Raw genomic sequence first — 7,837 nt, 5'->3', positions numbered from 1 at the left:
GGAAAGAGACAGGGAGAAAGAGAAAAGGGAGAGAGGAAAGGAAGAGGGAATGAAAAGAGGAGAGAAAGCAGGAGCATTGAAAGGATCAAGTTTGGGAGGTATGACAGGAATAAGACTCATCTCCCCCACTGCCTCCTCAGATCTGTAGCAAAAGCAGCCCCGGCCTCATTCAGGGTATGTTTAATGTCCCACAACCTTGTTTGATTTGTGGAGCCCTAACTACTGTGCAGTGAAAGTGCAGCAGTTCCCACCTGTACGTTTGCTGTGGTGCACACATGGACTGGCTTTTCTGCACAGGCCATGAGCCCCCCCACACCATCCTCTGAAAGGTGCTGGAGTATTCCCATGACCCACGTAGCTCATGGTGCCAACTGGGAGCTCCTCCTCTCTCCAGTCACCCCGTGTCACAAAGCATTATTGCTAACTCCCCCCAGCTCCCTGGCTGGGAGATGAGGAACTGTGGCACTGAGCAGCCCAGGCTGCAGTCACGTTGGGGAGGCTGTGGCAAAAGGAGGAACTCGGCTGCATCCCAGGTCACTGCCTCAGCTCCTGGGTCTGCCTACAGACTGCTCAGCTGGGAGAGATGGGATCCAAAGCCTCCTCTTGGGTTCATTTCCTAAGCAATTCCAGGATCATCAGTGAGTTGCTGCAGGTCCTCACGTCCTTTTCACCATCTCCTAGAATTTACCCCTTTTCTGTACCATGCATTGAGATCAGTGCTCCTGTGGTGCCCTCAGGATTATCTGAGATTTCTTGTAAATGTTCTTATCAAGGAGAAAAAGTGTGTGTGTTCCCAAGGAACACCAGACCCACACACTGACAGATTTGCTGCAGTTCATCACTACAAGGAAAGGGTTTGGCCACCTTCCTTAGCTTCACTCAGGTGAAGGGCAATGGGAGAGGATGTGGCTTGAGATGTTTAAATGTTTTCATGTGCTGTGCTCTATATATAACCTGTGCTTCAGGATAGATTTTCTCAGTTCTAGGGCACGGTAAAGCAAACCTGTGCTGTATCCAGAGGAAAGCAATTTAAAAGCAATTGTATGCTCTGCTCTCCTGTAGGTTGTGGGCATTGATTGATCTCAAAGCTGTGCATTTGTCTGGGGAAATAATATGGTTGGAAGATGCATGTAAGTGACTAGAGAGTAATTAAAACAGAGAAAAAAGGCTCATTACCTAGAGCAAGAACACAGTGAGGGAGCAGATGAAATCTGTGTACTGGCATGGTCAAGATGTGCTTCCCTCTGTAAACTCAGAAATATACCTGTCTCTGCAGAGGGTAAGTGCTGTGCAGCACAGAGCAGCTGTGGGAGAGGGTTATGCATTCCAGAGGGTTGTCTTCTTGAGCCAGTTAAGCAATGCAGGTGACTGGGTTTTAAAGTCTATGCAAAACTATTCCACGGACTAATTGTTTTAATTGAGCCAAAGTATTTTAGCTGCACGCTTGGCAGATGCAGGAGGAGCCTGAGCCCAGTCTGCTATAAACATCCATCCCTTCACCCTGCAACCTCTGATATTGGCTTGTGCTTTCCTCTGAGACTCTTTATGCCTTTCTGAAAGAGTTTTGATGACAGATGCTCTGAGTGCTGGTTTTGTCTTTGTGCAATAATTGAACTGCTAACCTGCAGGTAACTGCAGTAAAGGGGTAAATCCACTGTAGCCTTGAGCTGTCCTAAGGGCTCCTAGTTTCAGGCTCCTGGGGAAACAGGGCATGGTCAGAGAAAGATGTTGGTCAGGATGATCCTGGGCTGCATTTGTGTCCCTGTGGACATTGTGCAACAGTGAATTGAAGTTGTTTTCAAGGTTTCTCAGCCCAAAGCTCAGGGAATGTGTGTATAAACACATCTTATGGGACCAGCCCAGGACTGTAAGCCATCCTTCCCCACCATGCACTGACCTGTGGCACAGCTGATGTTGCTGAGCCAACTCACCGAGGTCAGGAGGTGTCTTTGTTTCTTCCTTGAGAGGAATCAGGTCCCTTGCTGAGGTGATGGGAGGCAATCTTTGCTGCATCCTTCAAATAACCTGTTTAACTCCTGACATGGGAGGTGAAGTGGTTGGCTTGAAAGGTGACTTCTGGAGCAGTGCTCCATGGTCTTATGTGGAGAAAGAAGTGCAGCAAATCTTTATCTTTATTAGTCCATTTCCATTTAATATTCTGTCAGCAACACTTGCAGAAGAGGATTGGGAGCCAATGAAACTCATGACAGCTTATGTTTGCACTTATTTAAATAGTTGATAACATTTTTATTGTGTAGCTCCAGATACTTCAAATCACATCTTCTCTGGGTTAACATCCCACTTTCACTTAATTTGCATTGGGTTTGAGGGGTTTGGGTTTTTTATTGCTTCAAATGAAATTTAAAAAAGGGCACATCTAATCTCAGCAAGATGCCTCTGCATGGACTTCCTCACAATACCAAATGGTGTGGTTTCAAACTGGTTTAACTGTTTCAGTTCCACTTTACACGCAGACAATAATTAAAGTAAATACATTTGCCAGAACCTGACTTGGAAAACAGAAAACAAACAAACAACAACAACAAAAAAGCTGCACATTTTATGTAACTGCTGCCTTAATTCTGTGGAAACATATTTAGCCTTTTGTTCTGGACATGAGACCTTCTGAAGAACAGTCAATGAAACGTTGGCATTACTCAGGTAGATGACTGCCATACTCATCTCCTTTCACGAGAAGACAACTTGTGTGTGGGTGTTGCTATAGCAAAGGGTGGGGTTCCTATTGCAATCACTGTCTCTTGTATTTGTGAACTGTAGGCGTCTGCCTCTCCTCCTGAAACTTGGCCATTCAGATCTCACACTAAGAACATGTTTCCTTTTTCAGCAAGCTGAAAAATGTCAGTTTTGCCATTTTTAAATTGCCCTGGTTTCGGCCCTTTAGGGATGGCCTTTCCTGGCAAAAAGGCATTGACTTCTAGGGCAAGACTCCATCTCCAGACTGGGGAAAAAAAAATAAAATCCCAATGCTGTTGGCTCACTGGAGCCTTTCCACATCACTGTCCCTCAAAAGCAGTTTTGAACAAAACCATCTGAAATTTCCAGGGCATAATGATGCTCTTCTCTGACACCCTAGTCCCTTCCCAGGTGATGTTTACATTGCATTGTGGCTTTCTAATACACAACAGCAAAAACCTGTTATCAATGTTTTGTAATTGGGATATTTCTCTGATGTTACTTCATTTTCCCCCAGAGATCTGTATGCAAATGTGCACCTTTTGCCTTAGTAGGAACTTACAGTTGCACCACAGGGCTGGGTGCTGGCAACTCAAGGTGTTTGGTACCAGCTCCTGCTCACTACACATGTAAAACCCTGGGAAAGTGTTTCCAGAGCTGCTACGTGGAGTAGCAGAATTGTTCCTGCTATGGGAAGGAAGGTTAGTCTGAAGCAAACCTAATAGACAACAAAACAGCACCAACTGCTTCGATTTTAGGCACTTAAAGTTTCACTCAGAAGCTTTAAAGAGGTGCTGAGAGCCTTGCATAGTTTTTCTCTACCACTGTGGATTTTACCCTAAGAGGATGTGGTCACTTCAAGTAGTAACATGCATGTCTTGAGGATTTCATGCTTTTATTTTAGCTATTTGTTTTAATTTTGTATTACTCCTGCTTAAGATGAGATGGGCACACAGCTTTGATCACTCCTTGCAGCATTTATTCCAAAGAGGGTTTTCCTGGAGTCTCAGTGTTGGAGTATTATGAGAAAGGGGCAGAAATCAAGAGAAGCAAAGGGTGAGGTTACACCTTGAAGCAAGGTCTTAGATGACTTGCTGATAGGGTGAGATATGCTGGGGGAAGGGCATTTTTAGCAATTTGTGCAGGAAGCAGCTTCAGGTCTCCCTTCCTGGCCTTACAGAAGGCTTTCCTCTTGATTGCAGGTCACATATTCTTAGAAGGATCAGGCCTAGAACTTAGGAGCACACAGCCTCATGACATGGAGCATCTTCCTCTCTTTTTCTCCCAATAAAGCATCAGCATGTGAAGCTCTTTTACAGCACCCTATAAGGTGCCTTTGGAAAATGAAAGTTTCTCATTCCATGTGAGTTTACCAGATCACTTAAAGAAAGACCCTATGTCCCATCCCAGTGCAGACAAGCAGGAAACTTAAAGGAGGCAAGGAACCTTAACTTCAGGTTTTCAGGTACTCACTAAACATCTAATGCTGCAGAGACATGCAGGTGTTACTGCTAGAGCATGCATGAATGTGTGCATGGCTTGCCTACAAGAAGTCTTAGCTCTACAACTTGTTTTAAAGCCAGCTTTTCCCCCAAATGTAAAATTCTTTTCAAATTTTTTTGTTCTGAATCCAACAGATCTATTTCCAGTGTCTGTGCCTCTCCTGTGCTCTCATGCACACGTGAATGTGAGTGCAAAATGTGTGTGTGGCACTGGAATGGAGAAGAGCTGCCTGCAGTGCACATCTTGGTTATACAAACCCTGTCACACCTCCATGGGTGGCCCCTGAGACACTTTCTGAGTGAACAAATGTTTTCTTACAAGACTGTGAGTGCATATTTATAGCTGGTTTTGAAAGTACAGATGAAAATATCACCATGCAAATGTGGGTTTCTGTCTCCTCCTGGAAATCATTCTCCTCTCTAGGCATATCAAGGATGAGGGGGTCATTAAGAGCAGTCAACATGGTTTTACCAAAGGAAAGTCACATTTGGCCAACCTTATAGCCTTCTATGAGGAAGTAACCAGATGGGTAGATGATGGGAGGGCAGTAGATGTGGTTTATCTTGATTTCAGTAAAGCATTTGCCACTGTCTCCCACAGCATCCTTGTAGATAAACTCAAGAAGTGTGCCCTTGATGTGTACCTTGATGTGTACCTTGACCTCAGGTAGTGAGGTGGATCATGAACTGGTTGAAAAGAAGAGGTCAGAAAGTTGTGGTCATCGGGACAGAATCTGGTTGGAGGTGTGTGACTAGTGGGGTCCCTCAGGGGTCGGTCCTGGGACTGGTGTTGTCCAACATCTTCATCAATGACCTGGATGAGGGAACAGAATGTACCCTCAGCAGTTTTGCTGATGATACCAAACTGGGAGGAGTGGCTGACACACCAGAAGGCTGTGCTGCCATTCAGAGGGACTTGGACAGGCTGGAGAGTTGGGCGGGGAGAAACTTGATGAAATTCAACAAGGGGAAGTGCAGAGTCTTGCATCTGGGGAAGAACAACCCCATGGACCAGTACAGGTTGGGGGCTGAGCTGCTGGAGAGCAGGGTAGGAGAAAGGAACCTGGGGGTCCTGGTGGGCAGGAGGATGAGCATGACCAGCAATGTCTCCTTGTGGCCAAGAAGGCCAAGGGCTCCTGAGGTGGACTAGAAAGGGGGTGGTTAGTAGGTCAAGGGAGGTTCTGATCCCCCTCTGTTCTGCCTTGGTGAGGCCACATCTGGAGTATTGTGTCCAGTTCTGGGCCCCTCAGTTCCAGAAGGACAGTTCCTGTGTGATGTGCTGTGCGTGACCCTGCTCTGGCAGGGGAGCTGGACTGGATGATCTTTCGAGGTCCCTTCCAACCCCTAAGATTCTGTGATTCTGTGATGGCAGCCCCAGGCCCTTGCCAGCCCGTGTGCTGCAGCACCACAGCCACCCAGGCAGGCAGGGTGCCCAGCAAGGAACTCATCACCAGCCTAAACTGTCTAAACAGCAACGTGTGGTACAGGACAATGTAGAATCTACTCTACTAAGTTCCAAATGTCAAGGCATTCAAAATGTTAATGCACCTATTGCTTGTTTGCTTTCTTCCTCTCATTACCCAGGCCACATAATTACTGATGTGTATCTGTACTGTTAGTAACACTGATCTAGAAACCAGGTCTCTTGTAGTAAAGCCACAAACGTTACCTCCCTTCTCTCCCCCACCTCAGCTACCAAAAGCTTTTCCTTTAGCTGTAGGACAGAGCTGAACAAAAAGGAATGTATGTTTCTCTGTGTTACTGTTGAAGACATTTAATTAAGTATGTCCTGATAAATCTTCAGTTTCCCCAGTGGCAAATAGCACCAAGGGTAAAACTTTTAAATAATGACCAGCAGTATTTCCTACCACCATCACTTAAATGTATCTAACTCTTTTTTGACTCCCTGTTTTGAAGCCAGAGCCCTGAAAAATGGGTAAGTGCATATTTATCTAAGCAAGCTGCCCTATTTGTAAGGGTAGTGGCAGCCTGTAACTCTCATTATCTTTTGAAAGTAATTGTTCCCTCTGAAAAACAAGCTGATTTCTAAGTGCTTAACAAACTATTTTGATTCTATATGTAAACATGCAGATTAATATTTGCAAAACTGGCTACAGGGCAGTGAATACACCATCCTGCCTGGAAACAGATGGGAGAAGTCAGGCTAAATCCCACAGGTGTCTTGCAAAATCTCAGCCTTTCCTTCTCTTCAGCATTGGCATGATGCTTTAAAGGAAATGACCCTGGCCCTTCATGTGCATCAAGCATGCTTTTTCCTGTTTTTTTTTCTAAAATACAGTCAGGAACTCAGCTCAGTAGAGGCTCTTGTAGTAAACCCCATGGATGTAGCTAAGCTTGCTGCTTTATTTGCATAGATCTTGTTTCTGTTCTTCCGACATCAACTAACCCGGAGTTCAACTGACCACAGGGCTGTCAAGGAGCAAGAAACAAGTTAAAAATACATCTATAACCCCCCCATGCCCCAGCCTGACAAAGCTGCAACCCCAGGAATTGAACGTTAGCATCAATCAGACAGAGATTGAAAATAACATAACGGGCAGGCCAGCCTTTAATTAGTCATTTGCTGATTTCTCACTCAGCAAAAAAACCTGTTCTTCTTAACTAACACTGGTTTTGATCTGAGGGGAGGGGATAAATCAGCAAGAATACAGTTTTTTCAAGTTGGTTGATGAGTGAAAGAAAGAAACTGGAGCAAGGTACAGCAGGGTCAGTGGGAGGGTGGTGAGTTCAGGAAACCGATTTCTCCACCATGAGAAAATGATTTTTATAGCACCTTTCTTTCACAAAAAGAAGATAAGGAAAAGATTAGGAGAGGTTAAAATACCCCTTTTACAGCTAACAGCAGAGTTTGTCTTTCTAGTTTCTTCTGAATAGCTCTTCTTGTTGTTCCAAGCTTGATTGACTTATAACTGCATCTGAACCAACCTCACATCAGTTCCTTTTTATCAGCCAAAGTGAGACTTCCTGTGCTCCACAGTCTGGTTTCCTGATGTGTTTCCTTTTTCCTTTTAACAGAACAAAGGAAACTGTAACTCCTCTGCTGCTCCTGTTCCAAATCTCCTTGGGACTTCATATAATATTAGCATCGAACATTTGCCTTCTATTTTGTTTTTCTGCCCAGCCTCTGGGTCGGGCTGCCTGGAGTGACAGTGCCCTCTTCATATCTAACTGGGTTTTGCATTGCCAGCTTTGGGGGGTCAAGAAATTACTGAAATTAAGCCACTTCCAAAGCAGTGAGCAGACAGCATGCTCTGCTCTGCCCAAACAAAGCAGAAAAGGAAAATCTTGACCAAAGTCTCTGTATGTTACTGAAGACACAGGATTTTTTAAAATGTTCTCCTAAATCAGGTGTTGAGATTGCATTGATTTGCACAGGCTTGTATAAGTGAACTTATTTGCTTTTTGAACTTGGGACTGGAACTTTGTGTCCTGAAATCTGTGGACCACTGGCAGAAATGCTCCCCAAAGTGGTTACACAGATACAGTGTGAATGGCATTGTCCCAGCACAAACTGGGATTGGCAGCCTACACATTTGAACAGGAAAGGTTCTCTTAAACCGCCACACCGAATGGCATCTACTCTCTTCTTACAACTATTTTTCCCTTAGCTGTGACAGGGC

At 44.9% G+C, this 7,837-nt stretch overlaps 1 protein-coding gene across 2 annotated transcripts in view; it reads left to right on the top strand.

The window, feature by feature from the left end:
• FLI1 (Fli-1 proto-oncogene, ETS transcription factor) overlaps positions 1–7,837 on the top strand; it is a 77,634-nt gene that overhangs the window by 2,715 nt on the left and 67,082 nt on the right. The gene's annotated exons all lie outside the window — the stretch shown is intronic.

This window comes from Chaetura pelagica, unplaced genomic scaffold (assembly GCF_000747805.2).
Source record: "Chaetura pelagica isolate M959 unplaced genomic scaffold, ChaPel_1.0 scaffold32, whole genome shotgun sequence".
NCBI lineage: Eukaryota > Metazoa > Chordata > Aves > Apodiformes > Apodidae > Chaetura > Chaetura pelagica.
The sequence above is the reverse complement of the archived record's forward strand: the minus strand, read 5'-3'. Positions and strand labels throughout refer to the sequence as shown.